Here is a 24,870-nt window from a genome sequence, read left to right as displayed (position 1 = left end):
CAAGCCCACATCCCCAAATTCCTTAAACCTAGCCTGGAAAATAAAGGACAGAAATGGTATGGACCAAACAAAGTAGAAGATATTAAGAAAAGGTGGAAAGAATATACAGAACTATACAAAAAATATCTTCTCTACCCAGATAATCACGATGGTGTGATCACTCACCTAGAGGCAGACATCCTGGAATGCAAAGTCAAGTGGGCCTTAGGAAGAATCACTATGAACAAAGCTAGTGGAGGTGATGGAATTCCAGTTGAGCTATTTCAATCCAAAAGATGATGATGTGGAATTGCTACATTAAATATGCCAGAAAATTTGGAAAATTCAGCAGTGGCTATAGGACTAGAAAAGGTCATTTTTCATTCCAATCCCAAAGAAAGGCAATCCCAATGTTCAAACTATGGCACAATTGTACTCATCTCACACGCTAGCAAAGTAATGCTCAAAATTCTCCAAGCCAGGCTTCAGCAATATGTGAACCATGAACTTCCAGATGTTCAAGCTGGTTTTAGAAAAAGCAGAGGAACCAGAGATCAAATTGCCAACATCAGTTGGAGCATTGAAAAAGGGAGAGAGTTCCAGAAAAACATCTAGTTCTGCGTTATTGACTATGTGAAAGCCTTTGACTGTGTGGATCCCAACAAACTGTGGAAAATTCTTCAAGAGATGGTAATATCAGACCACCTGACCTGCCTCCTGAGAAATCTTTATGCAGGTCAGGAAGCAACAGTTAGAACTGGAGACAGAACAGCAGACTGGTTCCAAATGGGAAAAGGAGTATGTCAAGGCTGTATATTGTCACCCTGCCTATTTAACTTATATGCAAGTACATCATGAGAAATGCTAGGCTGGATGAATCACAAACTGGAACAAGATTTCTGGGAGAAGTATCAATAACCTCTGATATGCAGAAGACACCACCCTTTATGGCAGAAAACAAAGAAGAACTAAAGAGCCTCTTGTTGAAAGTGAAAGAGGAGAATGAAAAAGTTGGGTTAAAACTCAACATTCAGAAAACTAAGATCATGGCATCTGGTTCCATCACTTCATGGCAAATAAATGGAGAAACAATGGAAACAGTGACAGACCTTATTTTTGGGGGCCCCAAAATCACTGTAGATTGTGACTGCAGCCATGAAATTTAAAAATGCTTGCTCCTTAGAAGAAAAGTTATGACCAACCTTGACAGCATATTAAAAAGCAGAGACATTACTTTCCAATAAAGGTCTTTCTAGTCAAAGCAGCTATGGTTTTCCAGTAGTCATGTATGGATGTGAGAGTTGGAGTATAAAGAAAGCAGAGCACAGAAGAATTGATACTTTTGAACTGTGGTGTTGGAGAAGACTCTTGAGTCCCTTGGACTGCAAGGAGATCCAACTAGTCCATCCTAAAGGAAATCAGTCTTGAATATTCATTGGAAGGACTGATGCTGAAGTAGAAACTCCAGTACTTTGCCTACCTGATGTAAAAAACTGGCTCATTTGAAGACTCTAATGGTAGGAAAGATTGAAGGCGGGAGAAGAAGGGGACAACAGAGGATGAGATAGTTGGATGGCATCACCCACTTAATGGACATGAGTTTGAATTTACTCCGGGAGTTGGTGATGGACAGGGAAGCCTTGTGTGCTGCAGGTCATTGGGTCACAAAGAGTGAGACATGACTGAGAGACTGAACTGAACTGAACTGAGCCTGGAAAATATTAAAGGGAGATACAATCAGGTTGCAGCCATGATTCATAATCAGAAGGGTCAACTGTTTATATACATTGCAGCCTACACAATGGATTCCATAAAGACAGAGGTGATTGACTACATAGGGATTTATTATGTTCTTTCTGGTGAAGGGAAATCTTGGTATGGAATCTGGTGTCTATCAGTCCAGGAGGCCTGTTCAGCTGTAGCTATGTGTTCTCCATGCCTACCAAGCACATAGTCCAAAGTTTACTAGGAATGTAAGATGGAGCTTCCTTCTTTTTTAAGATGGAGTCAGTTTGGTCTGTTCCTTTCCTCCTTCATTATAAAGCCATAATTCCAAGAAACTAAGCAAGCTTTAAACAGGATGAGCACACACCTCTGGATAAAATAATAAATTCAGTGGAAATAAGTGATAATGAGAAGTCTTTTATGAGACATATACATAAAAGTAAACAAAAAAATTATGCAACAGATTTCTCAATAGAAATACATAAAGTCAGGAGCAGCGAAATAACACATTTAAACACCAAAAAGGAAATAATATCTATATCTTTAAATATGAAGTAAAAGCATTTTCAGATAAAATAATGATGAGATAATTCATTGCTAAGTATTTCAAGATACAGTATACAGATAGTTATTAAATATATATAAAAGATGTTAAAAATTATAATTTAAAAATAATTCAAAATCATGTTATCAATGAAAAATCCAAATTTACACACCACTACATGAAAAAGTTGGCTTAAAGCTCAATATTTAGAAAACTAAGATCTGTGCATCTGGTCCCATCACTTCATGGGAAATAGATGGGAAAATAGCGGAAACAGTGTCAGACTTTATTTTGGGGGGCTCCAAAATCAATGCAGATGGTGATTGCAGCCATGAAATTAAAAGACACTTACTCATTGGAAGGAAAGTTATGACCAACGTAGATAGCATTTTAAAAAGCAGAGACATTACTTTGCCAACAAAGGTCCGTCTAGCCAAGGCTATGGTTTTTCCAGTAGTCATGTATGGGTGTGAAAGTTGGACTGTGGAGAAAGCTGAGCGCCGAAGAATTGATGCTTTTGAACTGTGGTGTTGGAGAAGACTCTTGAGAGTCCCTTGGACTGCAAGGAGATCCAAAGGAGATCAGCCCAGCCTAAAGGAGATTAGCCCTTCATTGGAAGGACTGAAGCTGAAACTGAAACTCCAATACTTTGGCCACCTCATGTGAAAGGTTGACTGATTGGAAAAGACCCTGATGCCTGGAAGGATTGGGGGCAGGAGGAGAAGGGACGACAGAGGATGAGATGGCTGGATGGCATCATCAGCTCGATGGAACTGAGTCTGGGTAAACTCCGGGAGTTGGTGATGGACAGGAAGGCCTGGCATGCTGCGGTTCACTGGGTTGCAAAGAGATGGACACAACTGAGCCACTGAACTGAACTTACCCACACCCTAAAATAAAACTAAAATTAAAATAACTAGTAACTAATTGTTGCCAAAACTGTGGAGCAATTGGAACTTCCTGTTACATTTGAGGAAAGAGTTAGCAGGGTTTTCTTTTGTTGTTGTTGTTGTTATTTAAACACACACACAAATAACATGTCACTCAAAAATTCCACTCCTATTGGCAAAAGGACTTAAAAACACAACCATAAAAATAATTTATTTAGGTATTTAGAGAAACTTTACTCATAATAATGAGAAACTGAGGAAAATCAAATTTCCACTGAATGTGGATTAATAAACAAATGGTAGTATATTTATACAATGTTATTATTCAGCAATGAAAGTAAAAGGACTATTGATACACACAGAAGAATGGATACAGTTTAAAATCATTTTGATGTGCAAAAGAAGATGTATGCAAATGGTACACCGTGTATGATTCAGTTCAGTTCAGTTCTGTTCAGTCGCTCAGTTGTGTCCGACTTTTTGCCACCCCATGAATCGCAGCACGCCAGGCCTCCCTGTCCATCACCAACTCCCGGAGTTCACTCAGACTCACGTCCATCAAGTCAGTGATGCCATCCAGACATCTCATCCTCTGTCGTCCCCTTCTCCTCCTGCCCCCAATCCCTCCCAGCATCAGAGTCTTTTCCAATGAGTCAACTCTTCACATGAGGTAGCCAAAGTACTGGAGTTTCAGCTTCAGCATCATTCCCTCCAAAAAAATCCCAGGGCTGATCTCCTTCAGAATGGACTGGTTGGATCTCCGTGGAGATACATATGGAAAAACCATAGCCTTGACTAGATAGACCTTTGTTGGCAAAGTACTGTCTCTGCTTTTGAATATGCTATCTAGGTTGGTCATAACTTTACCTAAAGGTCTGAAATAATCCACAGTGACATGGAGCAGAGTAGTGGCTTCCTTGGAAAGGAAGCGGTATTGACTAATGGCTCAAGTAAATGTTTCAAGTGGTAGTGAAGTTGCTCAGTCATGTCCGACTCTTTGAGACCCCATGGACTGTAGCCTGCCAGGATCCTCTATCCATGGGATTTTCCCAGCAACAGTACTGGAGTGGATTACCATTTCCTTCTCCAGGGCATCTTCCCAACCCAGGGATTGAACCCGGGTCTCCCGCATTGTAGACAGATGCTTTACCATAGGCATGTCTTAAATCTTAAAAAAAACGTTGTGATAACATGAAAGTCAAAAGTCAGCAAATTGTGTATACTTATAATTTATTTTTAATATTACTTATTCCTCAATAAAGTTATTTTTCAAAGTGTACTTGTTAATAAGCCTGCTTCTAAGATTCTATCCTAAGGATACAGTATATATTAAATGAGGTATATTTAATGTTTAGTGATATTTTCTTTGTTATTAATCATAATAGTAAATCATTGGGTAGGGAAAAAGCTGGCTTGAGGCTTAACATTCATAAAACTAAGATCATGGCATCCGGTCCCATCACTTCATGGCAAATAGATGGTGAAACACTGGAAACAGTGACAAAGTTTATATTTTTGCACTCCAAAATCACCTTGGATGGTGACTGCAGCCATGAAATTAAAAGACGCTTGTTCCTTGGAAGAAAAGTTATGACCAACCTCGACAGCATATTTATAAACAGAGACATGACATTGCCAACAAAGGTCTGTCTAATCAAAACTACGGTTTTTCCAGTAGTCATGTATAGATGTGAGAGTTGGACTATAAAGAAAGCTGAGCATAGAAGATTTGATGCTTTTGAACTGTGGTGTTGGAGAAGACTCTTGAGAGTGCCTTGGACTGCAAGGAGATCCAACTAGTCCATCCTAAAGGAAATCAGTCTTGAATATTCATTGGAAGGACTGATGGCTGAAGCAGAAACTCCAATACCTTGCCTACCTGATGTGAAGAACTGACTCATTTGAAAAGACTCTGATGGTGGGAAAGATTGAAGGCGGGAGAATAAGGGGACGACAGAGGATGAGATAGTTGGATTGTATCACTGACTCAATGGACATGAGTTTGAATTCACTCCGGGAGCTGGTGATGGACAGGGAAGCCTGGCGTGCTGCAGTCAATGGGGTCTGTAAGAGTAGGACATGACTGAGTTATTGAACTGAACTGAACTGATACTAAACTAGACAGAAACACATTTTTAATAAACAACCTGGTAATATGTTTCTTCAGATGCTAATATTTTATATATTCAGATGTTCTCACTTCCCAGTCCTATATAAGGTTATGGGGAAAATTATATCAGTATTAATTACAAAGCTGTGCAACTGATGGGTATAAACGTTTGCTTGTGATGTTTAAAATCTTGAAAGACATTATGAATATTATAATCTAACAGCACAAGTTGCTGTAGACAATATACATGTGATTGCTACACAACAAGTTTGGGCCAACACTTTTGTTTGTTTTTATGGTACTTGACTGCATTTGTCTTCATAAAATTTTGTTTGTAGTTTCAAAGCTGCCAGGGTGACGAATTTTCATGTGAAATACAAAGAGAGCCAACTACTCTTCTAAGGTTAGCATAATATAAATTCAAAGGTAAATTTCACATCAAAGGTTTCAAGTACATCTCAGATTCTGTGATACATTCTATGCAAAGCAAGATCAGATCACTCCACTTCCTCAGCAACTTACCCTATTAAAAGATATTTTGTTAGTGGTTATTCTTTTTATATTTCCTGTCTTCATGATATCATTATAGAGGGTAGGGGATAGGGTGAACATAATCAGTTTGAGTAGTTTCATCCTTCAAAAGAAATAATCACTTCATCAATAATATTTAATTTATTCCATGTGGAAAGTACTCCCCCAAGTTATAAATATAGTGTTCTTGGCACAGTCCAGTCTTTTAAATCTAGCATTTGACTTGGAAGCTCAAAACACAAACATTTGACAAGTTAAATTTATATCTCAATGATAGTAATGAAAGATAGTTGATATGCATTTCTTAGGTTGAGAAGAACATGAGTTAAAAGGAGTTCACAGAAGAGAAAGTGAAAAAGCAAGCAGTTCACAGTAGTTTGCTTCATGTTTATGTGTATATGGGTGAAGTGAAGTGAATTCGCTCAGTTGTGTCCAACTCTTTGTGACCCCATGGACTGTAGCCCACCAGGCTCCTCCATCCATGGAATTTTCTAGGCAAGTGTACTGGAGTGGCTATTATATGCTATATATGAGAATATAAATATAGGTATATATTGAGCTGACTAAAAGGTTTCATCTGGGTTTAAAAAAAAGAAAAAAAAAAAAAAAACCTTGTGTGCACCAGGACCCAGGAGAAAGGAGCAGTGACCCCGTAAGTGACTGACCCAGACTCACCAGTGAGAGTCCAGGAGTCTTCAGCGAAGTCATGGGTCAACAGTGGCCTGCTATGGGTTGGGGTCACTGCAGTGCACAGCAGTGCTTGCATGGGACCTTTTGAGGAGGTCACCATTATCTTTATTACCTCCACAATAATTTGGACTCAGATCAAACAACAGGGAGGGAACACAGCCCTGCCCATCAACAGAAAATTGGATTAAATATTTACTGAGCATGGTCCTGCCCATCAGAACAGGACTCAATTTTCCCCTCAGTCAGTCTCTCCCATCAGGAAGCTTCCATTAGCCTCTTATTCTTCTCCATCAGAGGGCAGACAGAATGAAAACCACAATCACAGAAAACTAACCAATCTGAACACATGGACCACAGCCTTGCCCAACTGAATGAAACTATGAGCCATGCCATGTAGGCCACCTGGAACACACAGGACATGGTGGAGGGTTCTGACAAATCATGGTAACTGGAGAAGGGAATGGCATATCACGTCAATATTCTTGCCCTGAGGGCCCCATGAACAGTATGAAAAGGCAAAAAGATAGGACACTGAAAGATGAACTCCCCAGATTGGTAAGTGCCCAATATGGTGCTGGATAGCAGTGGAGAAATAACTCCAGAAAGAATGAAGGGATGGACCAAAGTAGAAACACCACCCAGTTGTGGATGTCACTGGTTATGGAAATAAAGTCTGATGCAGTAAAGAACAATACTGCATAGGAACATGGAATGCTAGGTCCATGAATCAAGGGAAATTAGAAGTGGTCAAACAGAAGATAGCAAGACTGAACATTGACATTTTAGGAATCAGCGAACTAAAATGGACTGGAATGGGTGAATTTAACTCAGATGACCATTATATCTACTACTGTGGGCACGAATCCCTTAGAAGAAATGGAGTAGGCATCATAATCATCAAAGGAGTCCAAAATGCAGTATTCGGTGCAATTTCAAAATCTAGAGAATGATCTCTGTTAGTTTCCAAAACAAACCATTCAATATCACAGTTGCTGCTGCTAAGTCACTTCAGTTGTGTCCGACTCTGTGCGACCCCATAGATGGCAGCCGACCAGGCTCCCCCGTCCCTGGGATTCTCCAGGCAAGAACACTGGAGTGGGTTGCCATTTCCTTCTCCAATGTGTGAAACTGAAAAGTGAAAGTGAAGTCGCTCAATCGTGTCCGACTCCTAGCGACCCCATGGACTGCAGCCTACTAGGCTCCTCCATCCATGGGATTTTCCAGGCAAGAGTACTGGAGTGGGGTGCCATTGTGATAATGAGGGAGAAGTTGAAGTTGAATGGTTCTATGAAGACCTATAAGACCTTCTAGAATACACCCAAAAAAGATGTCTTTTTCTTTATAGAGGACTGGAATGCAAAAGTAGGAAGTCAAGAAACATCTGCAGTAATAAGCAAATTTGGTCATGGAGTACAAAACGAAGCAGGTCAAAGGCTAACAGAGTTTTGCCAAGAGAATGCACTGGTCATAGCAAACAGCCTCTTCCAACCACAGGAGAGAAGACTCTATACATGACATCACCAGATGGACAATACCGAATTCAGACTGATTATATTCTTTGCAGCCAAAATAAAGAAGCTCTATACAATCAGCAGAAACAAGACTTGAAGATGACTGTGGCTCAGATCATGAACTCCTTATTGCAAAATTCGGACTTAAATAGAAGAAAGTAGGGAAAACCACTGACCGTTTAGGTATGACCTAAATCAAATCCCTTATGATTATACAGTAAAGTGACATATAGATTCAAGGGATTAGATCTCATAGACAGAGTTCCTGAAGAACTATGGATGGAAGTTCCTGAAATTGTGCAGGAGGCAGTGATCAAGACCATCCCCAAGAAAAAGAAATGGAAAAAGGCAAAATGGTTGTCTGAGAAGGCCTTACAAATAGCTGTGAGAAGAAGAGAAGCTAAAGGCAAAAGAGCAAAGGAAAGATACACCCATTTGAATTCACAGTTCCAAAGAATAACAAGGAGATAGAAGAAAGCCTTCCTCAGTGACAAATGCAAAGAAATAGAGGAAAACAACAGAATGGGAAAGACTAGAGATCTCTTCAAGAAAATTAGAGATACCAAGGGAACATTTCATGCAAAGATGGGTTCGATAAAGGACAGAAGTGTTATGGACCAAACAAAAGCAGAAGATATTAAGACAAGGTGACAGAAATACACAGAAGAACTACACAAAAAAATATTCAGGACCCAGATAATTACGATGGTGTGCAAAGGTCCATCTAGTCAAGGATATGGTTTTTCCAGTAGTCATGTATGGATGTGAGAGTTGGACTGTGAAGAAAGCTGAATGCCAAAGAATTGATGCTTTTGAACTGTGGTGTTGGAGAAGACTCTTGAGAGTCCTTTGGACTGCAAGAAGATCCAACCAGTCCACTCTAAAGGAGATCAGCCCTGGGTGTTCATTGGAAGGACTGATCCTAAAGCTGAAACTTCAATACTTTGGCCACTTCATGCGAAGAGTTGACTCATTGGAAAAGACTCTGATGCTGGGAGGGATTGGGGGCAGGAGGAGAAGGGGATGACAGAGGATGAGATAGAAGAATGGCATCACCAACTCGATGAATGTGAGTTTGAGTGAACTCCGGGAGTTGGTGATGGACAGGGAGGCCTGGCGTGCTGCAATTCACGGGGTTGCAAAGAGTCGGACACGACTGAGCAACTGAACTGAACTGAACTGATCATTCACCTAGAACCAGACCCCTGGAATTTGAAGTCAAATGGACTTTAGGAAGCATCACTATGAATAAAGCTAGTGGAGGTGATGGAATTCCTGTTGAGCTATTTCAAATCCTGAAAGATGATGCAGTGAAAGTGTTGCACTCAACATGCCAGCAAATTTGGAAAACTCAGCAGTGGCCACAGGACTGGAAAAGGTCATTTTTAATTCCAATCCCGAAGAAAGGCAATGCCAAAGAATGTTCAAACTACTACAGAATTGCACTCATCTCACCTGCTAGTAAAGTAATGCTGAAAATTCTCCAAGCCAGGCTTCAACAGTATGTTAACTGTGAATTTCCAGATGTTCAAGTTAGATTTATAAAAGGCAGAGGAACCAGCAATCAAATTGCCATCATCTGCTGCAGCATCAAAAAAGGAGAGAGTTCCAGAAAAGCATCTATGTCTGCATTATTTATTATGCCAAAGCCTTTGTGTGGACCACAACAAACTGTAGAAGTATCTTTAAGAGATGGGAATACCAGAATACCTGACCTACCTTTCCTCCATACAGAAATCTGTATGCAGGTCAGGAAGCAACGGTTAGAACTGGAGATGGAACAACAGACTGGTTCCAAATTGGGCACAGAGTGTGTCAAGGCTGTATATTGTCACCCTGCTTATTTAAATTATATGTAGTGTACGTCATGAGAAATGCTGAACTGGATGATGCACAAGCTGGAATCAAGATTGCTGAGAGAAATAGCAATACCCTCAGAAATGCAGATGACACCACCCTTATGTCAGAAAGTGTGATCACTTTCTGAGGAACTAAAAAGGAACTAAAGAGCCTCTTGATGAATGTGAAAGAGGAGAGTGAAAAAGTTGGCTTAAAACTCAGCATTCAGAAAACTATGATTATGGCATCTGGTCCCATCACTTCATGGCAAATAGATGGGGAAACTGTGGAAACGGTAGCAGACTTTAATTTTTTGCACTCCAAAATTACTGTGGATGGTGACTGCAGCCATGATATTAAAAGACGCTTGCTCCTTGGAAGAAAAGTTATTACCAACCTGGACAGCATATTTAAAAACAGACATTACTTTGCCAACAAAGGTCATCTAGTCAAAACTATAGTTTTTCCAATAGTCATGTAAGGATGTGAGAGTTGGACTATAAAGAAAACTGAGTGCCAAAGAATTGATGCTTTTGAAGTGTGGTGTTGGAGAAGACTGTTGAGAGTCCCTTGGACTGCAAGGAGATCCAACCAGTCCATCCTAAAGGAAATCAGTACTGAATATGCACTAGAAGGACTGATGCTGAAGCTGAAACTCCAGTGGTGACAGAAGGGTGAAATGAAGGAAGCAAAGAATGAAGGAAGGAAATACAAGCTCTCTATTAGTATCTCTAACTTGCTAAAATAGAATTTGTTTGAATATTTCTTTTAAGAAGTCATTTATTTATTTATTTATTCATTTTTGGCTTGCTGGCTCTTTATTGCTGCATGCAGACTTCTCTCTGTTTTTTTGTGAACAAGGGCTACTCTCTGGTTGAGGTGAGTGGGCTTCTCATTTTGGTGACTTCTCTTGTTGAGGAATATGATCTGTAGAACATCTAGGCTCAGTATTTGTGGAGTGTGTGTTGGAGGGACTTAGTTGCCTGAGGCATGTTGAATCTTCCTGGACTAGGGATCAAACCTGTGTCCCCTGCTTTGGTAGGTGGATTCTTAACCAAGGGACAACCATGGAAGTCCTGTTTGAATTCCGTTCAAGTAACTTTGTGTATGTTTCTCCAAGTTGTCATTTCATTAGCATTATGTGTATCATTTACAGTCAACATTTTCAATTATGTAAATATTCTCAGGAAAAGAAAAAATGGTGAAGTATATCTCCAGCAAATATTAGCAGACCTTTTTATTTGTTTGTTTTAATTTTGGCTGTTTCTTTTTATATCTTTTAATGAAGAAGCTGTTCTCAAATTAGTCTTTGAAATAATATGAGAATTATTCTAACATTCAGTTTTCTCTAAGTATAGCTGGCTTTGATATGAAAAAAAAAAAAAAAGAACAGTTGTCTAAACTATACTGTGCCTTCTTTCTAAATGATTTGGATTTCATGCAAAAAATAAAAAAAATTCAGATTTGATTTTATATTAATATTTTAAATATTCTTTTATATAGACAAATAGAGACAGTAAAATACATTTAGACTTAGATCTTATGAAAGTGAGGGCAGCTAACTTATTTCTCCTTTTCTTCTGTGACCTTATCAACAAAATAAAGGAAAAATATTTTCTAATCCATTAGGAGGTTGCTTGAGTTGATGTCTGTAAATAAGTGTTAAGTACTGTGCATATTTTACATAATCTTTTCAAGTTCATGTCAAGACCATATTATGTATGCAATAAGTAAACTATGAGTCATATTTTCTTTGACTTCCTCTTGCTTTCAACAGTGTGTATGATATTTCTTCAAGGTGCTGCTTGACAATATGAGGGCAGAGTATTTTAGCCAAATACCTGTGGAGAGGGTGATGATGTCTTGTGCCTTCAAGATGGTGCCAACAAGCTTATCATCCATCTTAATTTCCTATGACATGTTTATCTACTTAATTCACTGTGGCATGAAGGAGAGATGAAGATTGTATGCTTTAGATAAGCTTGACAAAATGCAATACCCTTTGCACCTCATTAGACCTGTGTATTAAAAGAAAAGGAGAGAAAGAAAAAGAAAAAAAAAACTTATTTAAATAGTCATTTGCTATTTTTCTTTACAAATTATGACAGTAAACTAAGATTTTAAGAAGTGGCTTATACACCAATAGTTGTAGGTCAAAAAGTATCTGCTACATAAATAGTATACAAAATTTTATATAAAGTTGTTAATGTCTTTTTCACAAGTCCTTTTTAAATTTGGGCCAGCCAATTCCTTTTTGGGAAATTAAAGTACAGTGGCCACTAAAATATAGAGTAGAAGTGAAACTGAGCAGAATCTTGTGGGGCATTTCCAAGGATGGACCTTTCCCCCTCCCTATTTGCCTTGCTCCTTGTTGGTAGAAAAGCTTTAGTATCCTAGAATTTCCCTGATTACCAAAAAGAAAATGATCAGAGAAATGAGAAAATGCAGAAACAAAGGAAAACAGTCAAACACGACAAAATAAAAATAATTTGGTCATAAAATAAAGTCAAGTACATTTATTTCCTCCTCAAGTGCTATTGATAATATCCTGAGCCATATCCTGGTGGTGTTTTGTAGATACTAAACCACACACCAGGTGAAAGACACTAACTGCATGATGACCATGAGCCCATAGGCTTTAGACTGGCTGGAGTCTGATTACTGATAATGTTGACTCCAGTGACCTCACCTGGTTACCTCACTACCACTAATCAGAAAATTGTGCATGAGCTGATCATATACACTCCACCCTCTCCTTCATTTTCTCTTTGAAAACCCTGTCCTGAAAACCTTGGAATAGTTTGGATATTATGAGCATGAGCTGCCTTTTCTCCTTGCTTGGCTCTGCAATAACACTGTACCTTCCTCCATCACAACTGAGTGCAGGTAGACTGACTTGCCTGCAACACAGGCAAGTGGACCCAAGTTTGGTTCAGTAACAGAAGCCTGAGAATATTTTGAGTTATACTATTACTTTAAATTGAAGACTAAATCCATTTCTCCATTGATGGACATTTAAGTTGCTTCCATGTGCTGGCTATTGTAAATAGTGTTCCAATGAACTCAAGAGTGCATGTATCTTTTTGAATTAAAGTTTCTATAGATATATGCCTGGGATTAGGATTGAGGGATAATTTGGTAGCTCTATTTTTAGTTTTTCAAGGAACCTCCGTACTGTTCTCCATAGTGGCTATACTAATTTACATTCCAAGAATGTATGAGGGTCCCCTTTTCTTCACACTCTCTCCAGAATTTATTGTTTATAGATTTTTTTAATGATAGCCATTCTCACCAGTGTGAGTTGATACTTCATTGTAGTTTTGAGTTGAATTTCTCTGATAATTAGTGTTGTTGAGTGTCTTTTCATGTGCCTCTTGGCCATCTCTGTATCTTCTTTATTGAACTGTCTATTTAGATCTTCACATTTTTGATAGGATTGATTGGCTTTTATTTTAATATAAATTTATTTATTTTAATTGGATGCTATTGAGCTGCATGAATTAGTTTTACATTTTGGAATTTAATCCCTTGTCAGTCCCTCCATTTGCAAATAATTTCTCCTATTCTGTGAGCTGTCTTTTTGTTTTGTTTATAGTTTCCTTAGTGGATAAAGGAGATGCTGTGTGTGTGTGTATGTATATATATATATATATATATATATATATATATATATATATAATGGAATATTGTTCAGCCATAAAAAAAATAACAAAATAATGCTGTTTGCAGTGACATGGATGGACCTAGAGATTGTCATACTGTGTGAAGTAAGACAGAGAAAGATGAATATCATATCATTTACATGTGGAATCTAAAAAAAAATGGTACAAATGAACTTATTTACAAAATTGAGAATCGAATCACAGATGTAGAAAACAAACATCATTACTAAGGGGCAAAGAGGGAATGAAAAGAATAAATTGGGATTGATATGTTCATACTACTGGCATGCTGCAGTCCATGCGGTTGCAAAGAGTCAGACACAACTGAGCGACTGAACTGAACTGATTGAAGTGACTATATATAAAATAGATAATAAAAACCTACAAATGAATTATAGCACAGTAAAATATTGTGAACATCTAGAACAAATGGAGTGCCTAAAAATATTATTTTGCACTAAATATGTTACCATACCACAAACCCAAAATTACTAGGAAGCTGATTTTAGAAAACATGCATGAACCTCCAATATATTTTATTAAAATAAATCTGTAGGTTTTATATTTTGGTGAATATTGGAGCATAGTTCATTTACAATGTTGTGTTAGTTTCTGCTGTACAGCAAAGTGAATCAGTTATACATATACATATATTCACTCTTTTTTAGATTCTATTCCCATATATGTCATTACAGAGTTTTAAGTAGAGTTCCCCATGCCATTCAGTCTCCCTGTTGTCCAATTCATGTAACTGATTTTGTTTATAAACAAAAAATAGTTTAAATTGCTATCATCAAGGCAGTGTTCTAGACAAATTCGCTTCTTCAGTTTCAAAGGGGAGGTTTATAATCTGAATTTCTACCACAATATTTGTAAATTAATGGGCCTCACAAACCACTACTGATGAAGTATCAGGATCATTCTATTATTTTGAAATAAGATCCTGAAGTAGAAAATTATCTAAAAACATATTTTCTTTTTCTTGGAAGATAAATTATCCATTTAGAACACTAATTTCCTAGCTCTTTCAAAAAAAGATATATATTAATTTCCAAACATGTTAAAAAAAAAACAAAAAAAACAGTAAAACAAATGTTTCCTCTATTGCCTCCATTCCTGAATGTGTATTTGGGCATAACTTTCTTTGCTTATAAAACTCAAAATTTAAATATAGAAAGAGACTGAAAGATGTATTTTAGCACTGCAATTCATAGGTGTATATAGTGTGTTGATGTTTATATTTTGGAACATATATTCTTTATATGGAACAAATAAATATACTTTTATTTTTTAATATTTAATATTAGGAATATTAGGAGATTTATTTCTTATATGAAACAACACACCAATTAAAATATAATTTCAAAGATATGATAGGTATTGTCTATGTCTACCTTGTGAAAATTTGGAATGAAATACAAAACAGATAGATTTTAAAAACAAACTATTGAATACTTTATGGAGGAAAAGATAAACCTGAAGGATAAAAGAAGGGCTGACATTGTCTTCAATAATTCATCTTCATTATTCAGAGAATGTAATACATTTACAATATTCTATTAAACAATTGAATTAAATGTTAATTTCTCTCGTCTTGTTGCATGTTCATGTCATGAATAATGATTTCAAAAATTATAATAGAAGTATTTATAAGACACTGAACTGTTGGAGAAATGGTTAATTCTTCCTATTGGTAGTATTATATCTTAACACCTCTACTGATAATATCAAAATAATTCACCATGACTAATGTTAGTATAATGAGCCAACAGAAACAATAGTGATTTGCTACTTGTTATTTACTGTTCTCATTTAGGAATAACATAACCCAGTACTATTACTTTTCTCTTAACTTGAATTAAAATATAATTTTGAAATAATAAGTATAAACTAAATATGCACATTCAATATGATGGATATATTTTTTTTTCACTTATAGAAAATTTAATATTAAAGGTAGATTTCAACTTTATAGCTCAGGCAAGTGAAGACTTTTGTGTATTCTTAGGAGAGTCATTGAATAAATACTAGATATTTTCTAAAATAGCACCTTAAAGATATGGTAAAATCTAGAAATTCATCAAGCTGTCTACTTCTCATGCCAGTTCATTCTTTACTCTTCTTTTCTGAAGTATGATATATAATACCTTAATAGGAATTATTGGTAGCAAAATGTATTTAAGAATTCATAATCTCCCTAAATATATACATACAATACAATTTATTTGAGTATATTCCATACTCTAGTTAGTAAATTTGTCTTCTGCAGGGTATGGAATTGTTGATGTTCATTTGCTAAATTGTGTCTGACTCTTAGCAACCTCATGAACTGTACCAGGCCAGGCTTTCCCGTCCTTCATTATGTCCCCGAGTTTGCTCAAACTCATGTCCATTGAATCAGTGATGCCATCCAAATGTCTTATCCTCTGTCATCCCCTTCTCCTCCTGCCTTCAGTCTTTCCCAGCATCAGGGTCTTTTCCAACGAGTTGGCTCTTTGCATCAGGGGGCCAAAGTATTGGTGCATTGGTTTCAGCACTAGTCATTCCAATGAATATTCAGGGTTGAGTTCCTTTAGGATTGACTTGTTTGATCTCCTTGTTGTCCAGGGGACTATCAAGAGTCTTTTCCAGCACCACAGTTCAAAAGCATCAATTCTTTGGCCCTCTGCCTTCTCACATCCATACATGAATAATGGAAAAACCATAGCTTTGACTGTACAGACATTTTTCAGCAAAGTGATGTCTCTGCTTTTTAACACACTGGCTAAATTTGTCATAGCTTTTCTTCCAAGAAGCAACTGTCTTTTTATTCCATGGCTGCAGTCACCATCTGCCATTGATTTTGGAGCCCAGGAAAATGAAATCACTGTCTCCACTTTTTCCCCATCTATTTGCCATTAAGTGATGGGACCAGATGCCATGATCTTTGTTTTTCTAATATTCAGTTTTAAGCCAGCTGTTTCACTCCTCTTTCACCTTCATCAAGAGACTCTTTAGTTTCTTTTCACTTTCTGTTATTAAAATGGTATCATCTGCATATATGAGGTTGTGGATATTTCTCCCAGCAATCTTGATTTCAACTTGTGAGTCATCCAGCCCAGCATTTTGTATGATGTATTCTGCATAGACGTTAAATAAGCAGGGTGACAATATACAGACTTGACATACTCCTTTCCCAATTGGGAACCAGTCCATTGTCATATGTTCAGTTCTAACTGTTGCTTCTTGTCCGGCAAACAGGTTTCTCAAGAGGCAGGTAAAGTAGTCTGGTACTCCCATATCTTTAAGAATAGTCCGCAGTTTGTTGTGATCCACATTCAAAGGCTTCCATGTAGTCAATGAAGCAAACGTAGAGTTTTTTGAGATCCCCTTGCTTTTTATATGATTCAATGGATGTTGACAATTTGAGCTCTGGTTCCTCTGCCTTTTCTAAATCCAGCTTGTACATCTGGAAGTTCTTGGTTCACACAGTGCTGAAGCCTAGCTTGAAGGATTTGAGCATAATCTTGCTAGCATGTGAAATGAGCACAGTTGTACAGTAATTTGAACTTTCTTTGACTTTACCTTTCTTTGGAATTGGAATGAAAACTCACTTTTTCCAGTCCTGTGGGCACCACTGAGCTTTCCAAATTTGCTGGAATATTGAATGCTGCACTTTAGCAGCATCATCTTTTAGGATTTGCAATAGCTCACCTGGAATCCCATCACTTCCACTAGCTTTGTTCTCGGTAATGCTTCTTAAGGCCCATTGGACTTTTATTCCAAGATCTCTAGCTCTAGGTGAGTTATCACACCACTGTGATTATCTGGGTCATTAAGAGCTCTGTTGTACAGTTCTTTTGTGTATTATTGGCCACCTCTTCTTCACCTCTTTTGCTTCTGTTAAGTTCTTGCCACTTTTGTCCTTTATTGTACCTATCTTTGCATGAGATGTTCTCTTGGTATCTCCAATTTTCCTTAACAGATCTCTTGTCTTTCCCATTCTGTTCTTTTCTCTATTTCTTTGCATCATTTACTTAAGAAGACTTTCTTATCTCTCCTTGCTATTCTTTGGAACTCTGCATTCAGTTGAATGTAGCTTTCTCTTTCTTCTTTGCTTTCACTTCTCTTTTCTCAGCTATTTATAAGGTCATGTCGGACAACCACTTTGCCTTCTTGCATTTCTTTTTCTTGGGGATGGTTTTTGTCACCACCTTCAAATATTGTTACAAACCTTTGTCCATAGTTCTTCAGGCACTCTGTCTACAAGACCTAATCCTTTGAGTTTATTTCTCACCTCCAGTATATTATCATAGGGATTTGATTTAGGTCATACCTGAATGGCCTAGTAGTTTTCCCTACTTTTTCAATTTGAGCCTGAATTTTGCAATAAAGAGCTGATGATCTGCCCCATAGTCAGCTCCAAGTCTTCTTTTTGCTGACTGAATAGAGCTTCTCCATCTTTGGTTGCAAAGAATATAATCAATTTGATTTTGGTCTTGACCATCTGGTGATGTCCATGTATATAGTTATCTCGTGTTGTTGGAAGAGGGTATGCAATAGCTATTCTGAAAGTATTTCTAAGTGTGTGCAATAAGGAGCAAATATATAAATGTTTGCAGATAATTATATTTGTGTTTTATAAGCATATATTAAGAAATGTTTTTCATTATTGGAGAAAAAAGTCATAATTATTATAGTTTTTTTTTATTTATAATATAAGTAAATGAAAAGAAGGAGGCTAGCATAATTCCTGTGGTGTTGAATTAGAAGTATCAGCTTGACAGATATATAGATACATATATTTTAAATATGTAAATATATAGAGATAATATTATATAGATCAATAGACATAGAAATTAGTATGAATATGTGCATGTACAGTTTTTTGTGTATGTATATATATATATATGCATATATCCATACACACAAATGTACCTACATGAGTTTCTATGTTTAATCCAGTCCAAAGGCCTAAGAGCAATGATACTTCAGTAGCAGTGAATACAGCTAGTGTCCAGGTCATGGTTTCTAACTACCATTTCCAATTAAAAATAAACAGGACTGCTTAAAGTAGTACATGATTCCAGAGATGTTTTAGAGAAAATACAAAAGGTAAGAATACCTTGTGGTGCTGGAAACCCAGAATTCTTCCAAAAAGAATGAGATCATGCCAAAAGAAAAATGAAGCTAAACTGAAGAAACATCCTGATGGCCAAACTGGAATAATTTAAGCAACAAAATAAATAATGGTAGTATCAAATTATAATCAACAGAATAAAGTAAATATCTGTGATTTCATACTTATATAATAACTGAATAATAAATATGGAAGAGAAGAGATAGCTCTATTAGAAATAAACTCAAAAATATAGAAGTAATTAGGCAAATATAAAATCACTATTAATCAAAATAGCAGATTAATAATTATTGGAGCCAAGCACCATCCAGGGATAATAAAATCAGTAAGCAAAATTTGGCAATAGGATGTCTGCATAGGTTTAATTCATATCTCCTGAGGCATTTTTAATTACAAAAGGAATATAGCAACATTACAATGGAAAAAATGGAAAAACCAGGCAGACAACTACTTAAAACAATCTTCAAAGTTATCATCACCCATAATAAATATGTCAAGATCATAGACCTGGACCATCTGATGCATTTCACTGAAAAGGACATTCTATCACTTTGGCTGTATTTGTGTCGAAAATGCAGAACTTAAATCTAATAACAACACATGAGACAAATCCAAACCAAAAGACACCTCACAAATAATTTAGTAGTCCTCTTCAAAAATTCAAGGGTCATGAAAGGCAAGGAACAATTGGAAACAATCACAGATTGAGGAAGGGTAAGGAGATACACAACTGAATAATTACTTTATGAAATAGATTCCTCATAACTTGAGGAACTATTTTATAAATCAACCTAAGTGTATAACAATGGCATTGAATTTTGTAAATGAATCCTCTGAACATTGGTTAGACTTTGTTTGGAAATCTTTAATCAAGGTATTCAGTTGCTCAAGGACAATTCAACTTCCAAAGCTTTTAGAGAAATGGAATTATTGATAGTCTTGCAAACAGGCAGACATTATAGTGTATCTGTAAAAAGCAATGGAGTTAAACAAATGCAATAGAGAACTCAGGAAGTATAGCAGATTTAACTCAAAATTACAGAATTGCAATTTGTAATGTCTCAATTTCTGGTAAAAATATTTTTGCTGGAATTTGTATTTCTAAATGGATGAATTTATATTCTGTGGTGGGACTGAATGAAACTGAGAAAGTTTATTATTTGCGGCATCTAAATTAGGCAAAATATGTATAGTCATAGAGGGAAAAAAAAATTAGGAGATTTGTCTTACAAGAATGTTTATTAAAAAAAGGCACTTTGAATGAAGGCCAAAAGTGCATATCTATGAAAATAAATCAGTGGACTGAAATATTTACACATTTAAATGGAAAAATATTAAAATTAAACATATCTTTAATTTCACAGAATATGCTCAGAGATTTCTAAGTACTTCAACAACAGAGAATATCTATTAGTTAAAACTATTATTGCCAGTAGAGAAAGTTCAATGAATGATGTCTATAATGCCAAATTTAGTAACCATAAAATTCAACTTTGAATAATATTGCAAGCAATATGAAACAAATGTGAATATATTTAAAAATGCATTCTGAAAAGAAAAAAATATGGTACCTGTGAAATAGTATTGTTGTTGTTGTTAGTCACTAAGCTGTGCCCGACTCTTTACTACGCCATGGACTGTAGCCTGCTAGGCTCTTCAGTCCATGGGATTTCCCAAGCAAGAATACTGGAGTGAGTTGCCATTTTCTTCACTAGGGGATTTTTCCAATCCAGGGATTGAACCTGCATATCTTGTATTGGCACGTGGATACTTTACTACTGAGCCACCAGAGAAGTATTAGGGATAGATACTAAGGAGTTAATGGCACCCCACTCCAGCACTCTTGCCTGGAAAATCCCATGGAGAGAGGAGCCTGGTAGGCTGCAGTCCATGGGGTCGCTAGGAGTTGGACATGACTCAGCGACTTCACTTTCACTTTTCACTTTCACGCATTGGAGAAGGAAATGGCATCCCACTCCAGTGTTCTTGCCTGGAGAATCCCAGGGATGGGGGAGCCTGGTGGCTCCTGCCATATATGGGGTCGCACAGAGTCGGACATGACTGAAGTGACTTAGCAGCAGCAGCAGCAACTAAGGAGTTAAGTGACTATGTACCAAAATTATTACACCCCTTACATTATTTATTTATTTATTTTTACTACTTGCTTTGGTGTCTGAGACAGAAAAGAATCCACCTGCAATTCAAGAGACCTGGGTTTGATCTCTGGGTCAGGAAGATTCCCTGGAGAAGGGAATGGTGACCCACTCCAATATTCTTGATTGGAGAATTCTATGGACAGAGGAGCCTGGCAGGCTACAGTCTATGGGGTCACAAAGAGTCAGATACTACTGAGCAACTAACACTTTACATTATTTTTAATGCTTGATTAGTAAGTAAGGCTTTTGTTTTAATGTATGCTATTTATTATATTTTTGCTGTGTTAAAAATGTTTGAATAAATTATCAGCTTGTTATTCATTACAAAACTCTTCCAAAGAATGTAATGTTTTTCAGAATTTTTAAGTAAGTGTATGATGGTCAGGAAAGCTCTCTAAGAAGAAGTACTGAAAGCTGAGAATGCCTCAGCTATATGAAGAACAAAGAGTGTGGCAAAAAAAACCCAAAACAATTGCTGAAGACTGAGGCTGTTGGATACTGTGTTTGATGGCTAGAATGGTGCAATGAGGAGAAATTCATGGTCCTAGTCAGTACCTTTGAAAACAGATTCTGTGACAGAGATGTTCATGTAGGATTTTTTTTTTTTTTAGAATTGCTCTCAACTGTAAGAACATAAATAAAAGTTGAGCCAGTATGTGTTATGTGTACCTCATATAACATAGATCATACATATCATAGATCATTTATACTATAAAAGAGTTGCATACTCAGGGGAAGGGAGAACTGGAGTGTTATATATACTAACTTTAACATGTTTTTAGTAAAAAGCAAAACAAGTCATTTAGATGCACAGCTCAATGGTAGAGTAGTTATTTGGCCCTCCTAATTATTGGCCTGGAATATATATATAAACTATATTTTCTATAATATATATATTTTTTATATAGAGAGAATATAGTATATATTCTATAAAATAAGAAATGGAATGTTTGGTGAGGTTATTGGTCTTCTACAGGAGACAACAGAAGCAGAAAATATTAAGATATTAAGAGGAGGAGGTAAGAATACACAGAAGAACTATACAAAAAAGGTCTTCATGATCCAGATAATGACAATGGTGTGATCACTCACCTAGAGCCAGATCCTGGAATGTGAAGTCAAGTGAGCCTTAGGAAGCATCACTATGAACAAAGCTAGTTCAAATCCTAAAAGATGATGTTGTGCTGCACTCAATATGCCAGCAAATTTGGAAAGTTTAGCAGTGACCACAGGCTGAAAAAAGTGAGTTTTCATTACAATCCCAAAGAAAGGCAATGCCAAAGAATGTTCAAACTACAGCACAATTGTACTCATCTCACGTGCTGAGTAACGCTCAAAATTCTCCAAGCCAGGCTTCAACAATACATGAACCGTGAGCTTCCAGATATTCAAGCTGGATTTAGAAAAGGCAGAGGAACCAGAGAACAAATTGCCAACATCCGTTGGATTGAAAGAGATCTGTTGGATCTCTTGCTTTGGAAAAAGCAAGAGAGTTCCAGGAAAAAAAAAAAAAAAAAAAACAACAACTTTTATTTCTGCTTTGTTGATTATACCAAAGCCTTTATTTCTGCTTTATTGACTATACCAAAGCCTTTGACTGTGTGGATCACAACAAACTGTGGAAAATACTTCAAGAGATGGGAATACCAGACCAACTGACCTGCCTCCTGAGAATCTGTATGCAGATTGGGAAGCAACAGTAAGAACTGGACATGGAACAACAGACTGGTTCCAAATCAGGAAAGGAGCACATCAAGGCTGTATACTGTCACCCTGCTTATTTAACTTTTATGCAGAGTACATCATGCAAAATGCCAGGCTGGATGAAGCACAAGCTGGAATCAAGATTCCTGGGAGAAATATCAATAACCTCAGATATGCAGATGGCACCACTCTTATGGCAGAAAGAGAAGAAGAATTAAAAAAGCCTCTTGATGAAAGTGAAAAAAGAGAGTGAAAAAGTTGCCTTAAAACTCAACATTCAGAAAACTAAAATCATGGCATCCAGTCCCATCACTTCATGGCAAATAGATGGGGAAACAATGGAAACAGTGACAGATTTTATTTAAATCACTTTAAATGCATATGGTGACTGCAGCCATGAAATTAAAAGATGCTTGCTTCTTGGAAGAAAAGCTATGACCAACCTAGACAGCACATTAAAAAGCAGAGACATTACTTTACCAACAAAGTTCCATCAGTCAAAGATATGGTTTTTCCAGTAGTCATGTATAGATGTGAGCATTGGACCATAAAGAAGGCTTAGCACTGAAGAATTGATACTTTTGAACTATGGCATTGGAGAAGACTCTTGGGAATCCCTTGGACTGCAAGGTGATCAAACCAGTCAATCCTAAAGGAAACCAGTCCTGAATATTCATTGGAAGGATGGATGCTGAAATTCTAATAGTTTGGCTACTTGATGAGAAGAACTGAATCACTGGAAAAGACCCTAATGCTGGGAAAGATTTAAGACAGGAGGAGAAAGGGACAAGAGAGGATGAGATAGTTGGATGGCACCACTGACTCAATGAACATGAACTTGAGTAAGCACCGAGAGTGCTTACTCTCAGTGATGGGCAGGGAACTCTTGTGTGCTGCAGTCCATGGGGTCACAAAGAGTAGGACATGACTGAGTGACTGTACTGAACTGAACAGGAGATACAAGAAGTATTCCAAATAAGCAATATCTATCTACATCACCTATTATGCTTAATCAAGATGTCAATAATATTCTTCTGTGTCACCATATGTGAGATGAACATTAAACAACCACATAGTTAAATAGTGAATCAAGGCATAATTGTTGAATTGAATAAATAACACCAGTGTTTATTCATTTTGCAGCAATTTTATTTATAATGCTGTTTCAATAGTGTAATGAAATTTCCTCCAAATGCGTCCTTCATTCCAAAAATTTTTTCCCCAAATTCTGAATTAATTGAAGTGAGCTTTTCACCAGCAAATAGTTAATATGTGTTTGAATAATTTGTTAGAAGGAAGATGATGAGTAGATACATATTGCTTTTACATGATAATAATCTCTTTTAGAAATTTATCTCACGTGGATCTAGTCTTTTATTTTACTCAGCCTCTGTGAACTGCTATTTATTTCAAACGTCTGTTTCATAGACAGAATGTTACCATAGCTTTCTTTACCATAGTTCTGGCCTTACTTAGAGTTAAATGAAGGTCAGATTTAATTTACCATCTGATTACTATGAGGCTTGTTCTGATCAATAGATTGTAATGGCTTTCCAAGGCCCAGAAATATTGACTCATATATCCAAATAACCAGATTTCTGAGCAAGGACTGGAAGATTGTGCATTTATGATTTATAATGAGGTATTTCCTGAAAGCTACACATTGTTACACTATTTGCCTCTTCAAGTAGAAGCACCACTGATTTAGAATAATAAAGCAGTACAGAGTATCCCTAAGTGAAGGTGGATTTGGGTGTGAATGGAAGGGAACATGAAGGAGATTTGAGGAACTGGGTTAAAATTCACAACATTCTGGCATTAAAAAAAAACTTGGTTTCTCATATCTAGAGAAGTTTTGCTGCACTGTGAAACAGGATGTTAGGTAGTAACTCAAAAAAAAATAATTGGAAGGAAACATGAAGGAAATTTCATGGCAGATAGAAAAGTTTTATGTCTTATTTGGGATGATGATTGTGTGGGTGCATCCACTGGCAAAAACTCATCAGTTATGTGCATAAGATCTGTGCATTTTATCCTGTGTAATTTTTTTTTCTCAATAACAAAACACAATATAGATTTCTTGGAAACTCCAGAAATTAAACTGCCATTAAAAACTTGAAAGATGGAGTAATAATGATGGCATTTCCGTTTAATTCTCCAATAGAATAAGTGCAAGAGTGAAGATGTTAGAGAGTATCATAAGTAACAATTATATCAGAATTGATATTTTACTACTCAAATTTTTCCTGTCACTGACATTTGGCATTCAGTTATTCCAAAGTGAAATAATACAGTTCCTAGCCCATGAAATTAATTTTTTTTTCTTCTGGAAATAGATTTTTCTTTTTCCAACCACCTTTGGAAACACCTCAGGAGAATTTTGGTTTCACCTGGACTATGTCTTGAATTG

Source organism: Bos indicus x Bos taurus, chromosome 6 (assembly GCF_003369695.1).
Source record: "Bos indicus x Bos taurus breed Angus x Brahman F1 hybrid chromosome 6, Bos_hybrid_MaternalHap_v2.0, whole genome shotgun sequence".
Taxonomy (NCBI): domain Eukaryota; kingdom Metazoa; phylum Chordata; class Mammalia; order Artiodactyla; family Bovidae; genus Bos; species Bos indicus x Bos taurus.
This window is presented reverse-complemented; position numbering follows the sequence as displayed.